We start from the raw sequence: 11,497 nt of genomic DNA on the forward strand, positions 1-11,497 counted from the left end.
ACTATTTTTCGTCAGAAAACATGTTAAAATATACAACGTCTGCCATAAATTGCATGGTCACATTTTATTAGGTGTGGGATATCGCATAACACACTTTTACTTTATAAAAGATTGAATTTTTAATTTATTAACTAATTTATATTATTATTTACAATTCTTATTTGAGTAGATGTACTTGTTGTTTCGGCGGTCACATCAGACATTGAATTATCTGGCGAACATAGATAGCACTGAGCTGAAAGCCACTCGCTCCACGAGCTTACAGAAAGCATTATCTCCTGTTCGTAGGATCTACACTACACTTTGAGAGGATCATGGATTTATAAACTGGTTTTCTCCATTCTGAAGTGTTGCTTAATTGTGATCCACAACACTCAGAGAGGATATTTGGTGTTCATGATAGTCTAAGGAAAATTTTTGAGATTAAATAATCGTTGCCTATCATTCAGGCGAAGAAATTTCAGTTTTTATACCCGCTACCCATAGGGTAGAAGGGTATTATAACTTTGTGCCGGCAGGAAATGTATGTAACAGGTAGAAGGAGGCATCTCCGACCCTATAAAGTATATATATTCTTGATCAGCGTCAACAGCCGAGACGATATAGCCATGTCCGTCTGTCCGTCTGTCCGTCTGTGTGTCTGTCCGTCCGTCCGTATGAACACCTAGATCTCAGAGACTATAAGAGATAGAGCTATAATTTTTTTTCGACAACATTTGTTATGTTTGCACGCAGATCAAGTTTGTTTCAAATTTTTGCCACGCCCACTTCCGCCCCGCAAAACAAAAAAATCGAATAACAAGCGTAATTTTAAAGCTAGAGTTCCGAATTTTGGTATATATAATAACTACTATAGTAGTTATGATTTCTGAAAATTTGGTTGCGATCAGATAAAAATTGTCGAAGTTATAAAAGAAATATTTTTGTATGGGCAAAAACGCCTACTTACTAGGGGTCTTAGTTGCTTTGGCTGACAATCTGGTATATTGTGCCGTCTATGGTATATTTTGAATGCGGTACTATGTCGATATACCAAATATACCATTTGGTATATTTTTAGTATTTTTGCAGTATATTCGGTATATTTTGAGAAAATACCGCAAATTATATTTATTTTATTCAAAATGGGTAGCGGGTATCTCACAGTCGAGTACACTCGACTGTAGCTTTCTTACTTGTTTGATATTGACGAAATGAAAATAGGTCTTTGTAATAGGGTAGTTATTCATGTACAAGCAATAAGAAAAAATTTGAAAAGCTGAGAGATAAAATATATTAAAATTATATCATCAAAAATATATGTGAGCCATGAATTCAATCTGATAGTAATTTGGCATGTTAAACACATTTTCATTAGTGATACAGTTAGAGTAGAAATTTAAAAACGTATCTCATGCTCACGAACAAAATGTGTAAACTATGTGTCAATATTTTCATCCTGCAATTTTTAGAGTTATTTAGGAATCTTTGATTATTTCTGTTTCTGAATAAAAATTTCTCATTATCCGATCCTTAGATGACTTAATTATATTTTGATACTAATTGAGACGGTTCATCTTTGATCCCTGGACTTAATAAGTCTACCTGCGAAAGGATATAGCTGAGTACTTATTTTTGTTAAAAGCCATCTTAATTGTAGCTTTAGTTCGGCCGGATTTGATCAGATTTCGAGATAATTTTTGATTTCATGAATTTTGGCATCGACTCATCGAAAGCTTCTATAAATCGGTTGCGTGATCTAGAATAAAGAAAGATTGTTTTGTCTTGGAGGGATCAGTTAAAGATAGCATCAATTTCATGATTGTCTCTTTACAATGTTTGCCTAAAATTGAAAGTATAGGAGTTTTGTTTCTGTGTACGTTTTTATAGGAAAATTCCATGTGGGATATCACTCGATATCAATAGCTACATCCCACTAATTTATTTTAATGCCTGCTACCTATAACACGATATTAAAACTTTCAGACTACTCAAAATATATAAAGCTAGCACCTCTGAAACATATAGATTATATATTCTTAATATGCGACTATATGGTCTAAGGGATTAATATTTATGATAAGACTCTTGTAACATCTACGCAGAGCGTACATAATTTCAATGATCACATATGGGCAATTCTCTGAGGGATGTCGCGTGCGACCAGCTTGACAGTGACAAAATAAAACATATTCTGAAACAATTTTAAAAATTAAAAAGGTTATTTTTATAGCTCTAGATTAATACTTTAATTAGAGCTAAGAATGGTTTTGGAATCTTTTTTCTGTTCTGTTTTCTGTTCTGATAATTGCAAAAATTAACAAATTCCTACGTAAAACCAAAAGATGAACGAATTTATATATTTTATTGTAAAACAGAACAAGTTCCTAAAATCAATCTTAGCTCTAAAAATAGCGATAATCCAAAGCTTTAAGAATAACCTTCACTTATTTTTCAAATTATTTTAGTTTATGATTGTTTTTTTTACTGTAAAGCTATTCGCACGCGACATTTACCAGAGAATTACCCATATCTTGATTTTGGAAATTTAATTACATAGCTATATTTAATATTTTTTAATTTTGTTGTTCGCTTCGCTCCGTTTCAAAAAATTTAATTGCGCTGAACACTCTGAAATATCTGTAGGATATAAAGGAACGACGCTTAAATACGCTTAAATACCTCTAAAATACAATTGCATGAATATTTAAAATTAAATAAAAAATTAAATAAAAATGTATGTATATTTAGTATTCAGAAGTATTAAAGAAAAAAAGCAAACATTAAATCAAATATATCAAATGCAATTGAACATTCTTCTTTCAATTGAGCATTATGAATGGAAATATTGTCCGTTAAGTTTTCATTCGATGGCAGTATTGATTTTCACAGATTGTCCACCTTAGACATGTCAGCAATGAATACAATCCAGTAATACTTAGTTTATTGTATAAACAAAGCAAAAATGAATTTTGTTTACGTTGGAATGGAAATCAGAGATTAGAGTTTAAGCTGTTTCACTTTTCGGAATATGTTTGTTGCCATTCGCATTCGCACACGTGTGTTACCTCGCTTTTCCATTGTTCTTGATTTAAACGGTGGATCAAATTATTAAACAAATATTTTTTCACACATTACCATCCCTTAAAATACAATTTATTTGGAACGTCTGGTAGTGTCGTTAAGCACTAAATAAAATGATTGGGCTAGACAACAATGGATGCATAAAAATCAAAGTCGTTAGCAACGCGCCGGTCAAAATACGAATACTCGCACTCGTATTCTTATTCGTACTCGTACGAATACATATTCACGTACTTACCCTCAACTTTACGCACGTGGCCCAAGGCACGTGTACACAATTCAGGTTGAATCCACGATTAAATTAATCGCTGATTAGTAACAGAGGACCTTACCGCGAAATGCGACTAAATTAAATATACTGTAGAACCGGTAAGAATTCTACCTTTCCAGGTGTCTGTCAGCAACGGACTTTTGTAATAACTTAGAGCCTGTCTGCAAATATGTAGATTGTGTTTTATATACAGTTCCCTCACAATATATTGGATACATGATCTGCAAAATTAAAACAAAATCTGACAGCCATGTCAAATAGGGTGCTCAACAAGCAGCCCTCTAAAATAGTATTCTAGTTAATAATTATTTAAAGGTGCGATGAACAAATTTACCAACTTTGGTCAATATTTAACGTATAACAATTTTGAAAACCAAAACAAAATTTTGAAATTAAATCTAATATAGTAAGGGTTGTTTTGTAAAATCTTTTAAATACCAAATGATGTCTATACTCTGTATCCATGGGTTCAAGCAAGAACAGGACTCTTTATCCTAGACAGAACGAGTTTACTAGCATTTTGCAAAGTTCCACCTTACATCAAATAATTTCCCCCAAAGTATATTTAAAATTATAAGATTTTAAAGTTATTCAAAGAATTATTTCACTGTATTGTAATTAGTGCCCTAATTTCGTTGCATTCTTTTCTATATGTTTTTACCTTTATAGATGTTCTTATATACGCACAAAAATGATTTTGGGGAGCTTTTAGTAAAGTTGTCCAATAGTCCAAGAGTCGTTCCAACAGAGGCCAAGAGCTTTGCAAATCGATTCGATACGAATCGTCTGAAAAACAAGAACGCTGCAATTGACAGTTTGATACCAGAGGGGTCTTGGAAAATAATTATCTCATATAAAGGTATCATAAAGTAAGTGACCAATAGGGTATAAATTTAATAGTCAAACTTGCAAGGGAAGACTAAGTTTCTCATAGTAGAAGAAAGATTTGACCATGTTATGTAGGTCTAGGATATAGGCTTAGAGTCTCAACAGTTTTTGATTCACCCGTTTTTCAATGGTTTTCCACCCCAAGCGAAACAATAAGCGAGGATTGAACGGAAATTTTGAACTTCTTAAGGACACACTACCGAGTTGAATGGCAATCATTTCGACAGTCTTTCATTCCCTATTTCAATCACTCAATCACTTGAGAAGTACTACAGTCATTCAGTACGACTTTAATAAAGTTAAAAAAATTGGCAAAAAGCTTCGTTTTTAAACAAGGATAGTCTCTATTCGCAATATGTGATAACTTCATTAAATAATCAGTGGGCCATTCCATCAATCAATTAGAACTTTAAGCATTCGCTGAAACTTTAATAAAATTCAAGCATCGACTGAAATTTTTGCTTTAAATAAACAGTATATTGGAATGTTTAAAACTGGATAACTTCAAACCTAGAAAGAAAGATTTTAAATTAATTAGTTTACTTTCAGCATATAGGCTTTTTTTCAATAATTAAATTTGTTTAGAATGTATTTTAATGTTATACCTATTTGAAGTTATTCGACGGTGTCGAATTGTATGCATTAAATTAGGTATGGTCTGCACACACACACACACACACATTCACGTGTGGGTTTCTGTGAATGTGCGTGTTTGTGCAGATGTGTATGTTTGTGAGTGTTAGTGTGTACATCGATATGTATTCATATTGTGTGCTCATGCATCATGTTTCTATTTCATACCCTCATTCTTATTTGCAATGCGGTAAATCGTAAAGAGGCGTTGCTTGCAGTTGACCAATCATGAGTCTCAAACGCCACTCCAAACAGACGCTCCTCCCCCTGGCATGCTTGACTGACGCCCATCGTCATTGTGTGGGGTATCTCCCATGGTAAAATAAAGCATTTTGGGTCATCCAAATGCAGCATATTCGAAAGAAAAAACTAAATTTACAAATATACAAAATTCCTCTATATCTGGATAGTTGTGGGCAGGAGAACGGTTGAGTTTAATTAAACATAACTGAAAATAAATAACTACATAAGTTTATGCTCTTATGTAGATCTCACGAATTTGACAAAAGCCAAAATATCGTTTAAATACAATCAACGAGCTTATTGCCTAATTAAATTTAATTATCGATACTTTGTATTTGTTAATTGTATTTTAATTTCTTGCACATACTCTTGTAAAAGTAATTAGGGGTTATTTGAAATGTTATACATTTAAAGATAATATGTATAATAATCCATTGATATTCATTAGCTGCTCACTATAGATCTCACTTTATAGATCTTATAGTATTTATGGAAATTAGTTTCTTACAGCTGGTAAATATCGATATTATATTTTAAACTATTTTCTTTATATTGGCATACAAGCTTAATTTTTTAATAAGTAACTTGACATCATCGAAGATCAGAAAATATCTAGTATTTAAATCCATGTGCGAGTTTATACAATTTAGAATAGTTTGAAATATTATTGATCAAACTGCAGTCGATTTCTGACAACGAAAGGCGGTAGAACAATAAAAAACATTGTTTTGTGGAAGGAAAGAGACAGATAAGTTGCATCTGTACAGCAGACAGATAGATACAAACTGAGAATTGTGATTTTCGATTTGGCTCGATTCCTCCATATGCACACAGACATTCTCAAATACAGACACACGTACATTCTGTGTACATGAGCACGTACAATACAAACACACATTGGCACGTGTGCATGTGTAATTTGCTTGGAAAATGTGAACTAGAGAAGGTTCAGCATCATTTGAGAAGTCACTTCGGCACGGCCATGTCAAATACTTTTCGCATACGAGTATGACTACGAGCACGACTATGGGTGTGTGTGTGTGTGTGCTGCAATGAGTATGTGTGCGAGTGTGTGTAGGCAACTTGAAGAAAAGTTCGCCAATTACGTAATTAAAATAAGGTAAAAAGAGAGAGATTTGCACGGGAAACCTAAGAAGACATCTCCGACGCTGTTACCTTTTTATGTAATATATAAGTACTGCTTAACTCGAACAATACAATATGAACATGGGATACAAAAACAATCTGAGAGGACAACACAGAATACATTTTTAGACGTTGATTTTGAGTTAGAACTATTAAATTATTTTTAAACTTTTATTTAAACCTTTATTTTTATGCTAGGCTGTTAATTTATTTCTAAATATTCTTCATTGAAGAATTGTCAAAAATAGCACTAATAATATATTAATTTTAGTGTATACAAAACTAAACTGCAGGTAAAATTACACCTACTATTAAATTATCTTCATAAATCTACTATGTATAATTAATAAAAAAAAAACATTTCTCAAACATATATTTCTATAGTCTATTAATGTTAGGAGAACTAATAAGTTGGTCTATATTTAGAACATCTACTTTTGAAGAGCTTCGTAGAAAGTGTAGTAAGATCGCAGTCCACCATGGTACAACGCAAACTTGAAGATACTTGAAACAGCCTTGATCGTTGACTGCACTCAAAATGTTTGTACAACGAAATTGTTTGCCCAAAAGATCTGCAAGGTGAATGAGTGAGCCCTCAAGAAATGTCGTCACCCAACGAACTGGTTTTCCAAAATTCGTGCGTCAAAGTGAAAGAAGATGGGTTACCTTTTTTGTACCTGTAATTTGAATAACGATTTCAAAACATCCACTTTTATTAAATCGTGCTTGAATTAGAAAACTATTTTTATTAATTTAATAACTTTTGTAAAAATATATTTTTGATTGAATCGAGAAATTTAAATAAATTATTATTCAAGTTCTACTTTTTATTAATTTAAGAATTTTCTAGTAAAAATCCGTTAAAACTAAGAATTGAAACCCGTCGGTTAAGTTTTTGTGGTTGGTTTTACAATATAGTCAATACTACTATAAAATAGGAATTTATTGGTAAGCTTTACTTATTTTGCAGCTATGGAAATAAACAGATCATTTGTATGATTTTTGAATTTAAGAAAATATTATAATTTGAGCTTGATACTTTAGATTATGAATTCAATACATTCCCATCTTAACTAAAATGAACCGAGTAAATGCTCTAAATAAGCAGAATTTCTTATCATCTTCTTTTGAGATCACATATGTTATTATTTTGAAATCGTGATACGAGAACTGAAGTGCCAAGACCACCAAAATCGTTAAACGTTCGCTTGTTTGGTTCTGGAGCAATTGGAAATCGAGTCCAAATGTGGGCAAAAAAATTATCTTGGGTGATGAAGCAAATTCTGTGGAATTGGTATAAGAAACACACAAAAAGAAAGAGAATGGATGAGAAGAGAAAAGAACAATATGAAGATTCTCTACTGCATTCAAGCTGTCGTGTGTCTCTGGTCATACAAGATGAAAACTGACGAGGTTGGACCTTGTTAACAAAAAAAAAAACCTTATTTCCAGTAAAGACCAAGTTTACGCTCTTCTTCTTAAGTCTACTGAGCAACATTTTATATATAAAATATATACTATCTTTTGAGTAAAGTGGATACTATAGAAAATTAAACTACCCAGCTGCAAAAATAAAATTAATTTGTAATATAAAAATATATTTTTTTTTTAATTTTGTTGAATTTGACATGCCTTTGGTAAAAATCAAAAGATCAATTTAACCTGGATAAATATTGCTCTCGTTATATGCAACACATCTAGACAATTACTTAAATATTTTCCTGTAATTAAATCTATGGGTGATAAACGCAATTTTCCGGCAATCAAACCAAAACATTGACCACATGGGTGACTTCCACCACCATCAATTCTTCATGCAAAATATCAAATTGACCATGAAGGGGAGGTTAGAACAGAGTTCATCTACATCTCATAATTCTTAAATATGTGAAATTTATTGAATATCCGCAGAAAGCATTGTGGTATTTGTCAAGGAATATGATAACAATTAAAAGCATTTTAATTTGAACTACAAACATTCAAAATTAATTTTTGTTTATTATTGTATAAATTATAAAGTATTCCTTTGATTTTTAATTACTTAAATAATTGACATATTTCCTCATTTTCTGTGAAAAATTCAAAGTTGTAAAACTAATACATATTATGATATTAAATTTAATGTTGCATTACTTGAGCTTTATTTATTAAAAAAAATGATCGGAAACAAGATTTGATTCTTATCTAATTTTGAATTTTATACTAAATATTATTTAAAATCATAGTACTTGGACTTTTGATAAAATCAAGTATTATAAACAAAAGGGTTGGTTAAATAGAGTTACCCTTAAAGATAGTTTTACTAAATTTTCGTTCTTCAGTTAAGAAAATCCGTACCCAGCTATTGACACATTTATTTTGAAATACGATCTTTATTTCATATTTAACAACTCGTGCTTGTATATTGTGTCCTTATACAGTGGGGAGCAAAAGTGAGTACATGTTTGCATATAGCGCATTTGTATGCGAATAAATCAAAAAGTAGTAAAGCAAACGCAATAATTTGTACACTTATTCTACATTTAATATACTATAAAACAACATAAAATTAACAGTTAGAATAGCAGAAAAAAAAGTGTAATAAAAAACTCGCTTGTACTCACTTATGCACCTTTGGCACTTCAACTTTCTTATCAACCAAAACAATTTTATTATTTAAAATTTACAATAACAGTAATATGATATGTAGTCCCCTATATACATACATATGTCTGAATATTATTGATCAGATGATGATGATCAGTCATGTCTGTCCTTGATAAATATGGTAGTCGGATATATTTTAGACTATTTAAAAATACTTCAAAAATTGTACCTAATTTTTGTTTATTGAAATTTTCTGTTTTATTTAATAAACATTAACAATTATAATTCTTATAGAATTCATATATTTAACTGTATTCTAAAAATATATTCCGATAAAAGCAGGGTGAGGGAAAGTTCAAGTTAAGTGATCTTCACATATTTACTTGAATAGTTACATTCCCTTGTATAAAGTTACTGAATGGAACGACGAAGTTCAACAAATTGAGCAAACTTGAGGGAACAGCTAAGCGCTGCATTATGATTACGATTTCGGTTACCTCGGGGCAGGAGAAGTAATGCTGCCCCTACGTTTCTCTCGTAGATTGCAGCCTGTGAAATCAAAGCCTGAGTAGAGGATATCTGCTGGTCGCTAGTCGAGAGTGAAGTGAGCTCCTGCGTAGTTTTATATGAAGTGCTCATATGCTCGTATATCTATAAGTATTTTATTAAATACTTTTATTGCCATTATATCTAAAGCTGCTCAAGCGTTTTATTCTTCAATTTTTGGGGTTGATTTGTGCTCTCGATTGCTCTTTCTACATATTTTAATTTGTCTGAAGATCGTTGCTAACGTAATCATTCAACTGAAAACTTATGTCGTGCTGAGAGCATGAACTTCAATTCATCCATCCGACTGCATGGGAACGTTCTCATTTATTGTACCATTTATTCACAAATTTTTGCACAATCGAATAATGTTATTCCCGAATTAAAATAGTAATGTGGTTATTAGTGTAATAATATTGATAATGCAGAAGAAAGGCCATGGAAATGTTACCTTTAAGATGCTAGGGGAAACAATGTATTTTCTTACTCAACAATCTGTACCATGAGAATATGAATTTCTATAAAGTTGTACACCCTTAGATTCTCTTGAAAATGCATTGGCTTGGTGATTTTTGTCATTGAAGTCAGCCTTTAATTTTCTTGAATTTTCCGGTTGATTAAAAGCAATTCCCAAAAGCTGCAAGTTCATTAAAATCTACAGTTTAAATTAAAGTTGATCGGCAATAAAAGTCTCCCTAATACGCATAATGAAAACTCTGAACGATCTATTTATTGATTTGCCAGAGAGTGCTGGGATCATTTCCATGCAATAACTTTGCGTAGATAATCTACCCTTATTATCGAAATTTTCTATTGATTTATCTATTAGTTAGATTGCAACTATATAATATGAATTTATTCACTTTGAATATTACGTTTTCGCTTAGACTTCTAAAATCAAGATTTTGGTCTTGATTTCAAGAATATTTGATATATATGATCAATGTCTTATTACAATAATAAAAGAAACCAACTTATATTGTTAAGATCACAAATCTTATTATAAGATAAAAATAAATATTTTTTTTTTGGTTTTATAATACAACGATTTTTTTATTTGATTAGTGCCTCCGGTTATTCTGCTATACATACGAAATACTTATTATCGAATCGCGCAGCATTTGAATGCATGCCCTCCTCTTAGACTGCAATAAAGAATGATTTTTGCCAGTTCGACTAATAAAGCTCTGAACTAAAAAACTGAATGTGTAGCAATTTTCGTGAATTTCTAGCCAAAATCGATTTTGGAGAATTATGCATTTTTCAGACTAATATTTTTAGTTTTAATAACTGGTTCTTAAAATGATTCAAGACGAATTGTTCTTTGTTTTTTAAGACGAATGTTCCTGATTTTAAAAACTGTTTTTTTTTAGTGTACAGATAAACATAACTTGATAAACAAATTTATTTACTTAAATTATTCTTATTACACTATTTCTATACCCGTTACTCATAGCATATAACTTATAGGTATTATAACTTTATCCCGGCAGGAAATGGCAGAAGCAGGCATCTCCGACCCTATATATCTTCTTGATCAGCGTCAACAGCCGAGACAATCTAGACACGTCTGTCTATCTGTCTGTCCGCCCATCTGTATGAACACCTAGATCTCAGAGACTATAAGATATAGTAATATAATTTTTTTTCCACAGCATTCGTTATGTTTGCAGGCAAATCAAGTTTGCTTCACATTTTACCACTCCCACTTTCGCCTCCTCCCAAATTGACAAATCACCAATAACAACCGTAGTTTAAAGGCTAGAGTCGCGAATTTTGGTATATACAATGAAACCTGTAGTTTTTGTGATTCAGATAAGAATTAAAAAAAAAAAAATTAATTAAAGACAATCTGGTATATTTTGAATACAAAAATGAAAAAAAAAATTAATTAAAGAAATATATTTATTTGAGCGAAAACGCCTACTCACTAGGGGTCTTAGTTGCTTTGACTGACAATCTGGTATTTTGATTGTAGTACTATATCATTATACCAAATGTATCACTTTATATTTTTTTTTTTTAGTATTTTACGGTATATTGTTTTGTTATATTTTAAAAATAATGTCGCTCTGTTTTGATTTCATTCAAAATAGATAGCGGATATCTCACAGTCGACCA

The sequence above is a fragment of the Drosophila nasuta genome, chromosome 2R (assembly GCF_023558535.2).
Source record: "Drosophila nasuta strain 15112-1781.00 chromosome 2R, ASM2355853v1, whole genome shotgun sequence".
In the NCBI taxonomy this organism is placed as follows: domain Eukaryota; kingdom Metazoa; phylum Arthropoda; class Insecta; order Diptera; family Drosophilidae; genus Drosophila; species Drosophila nasuta.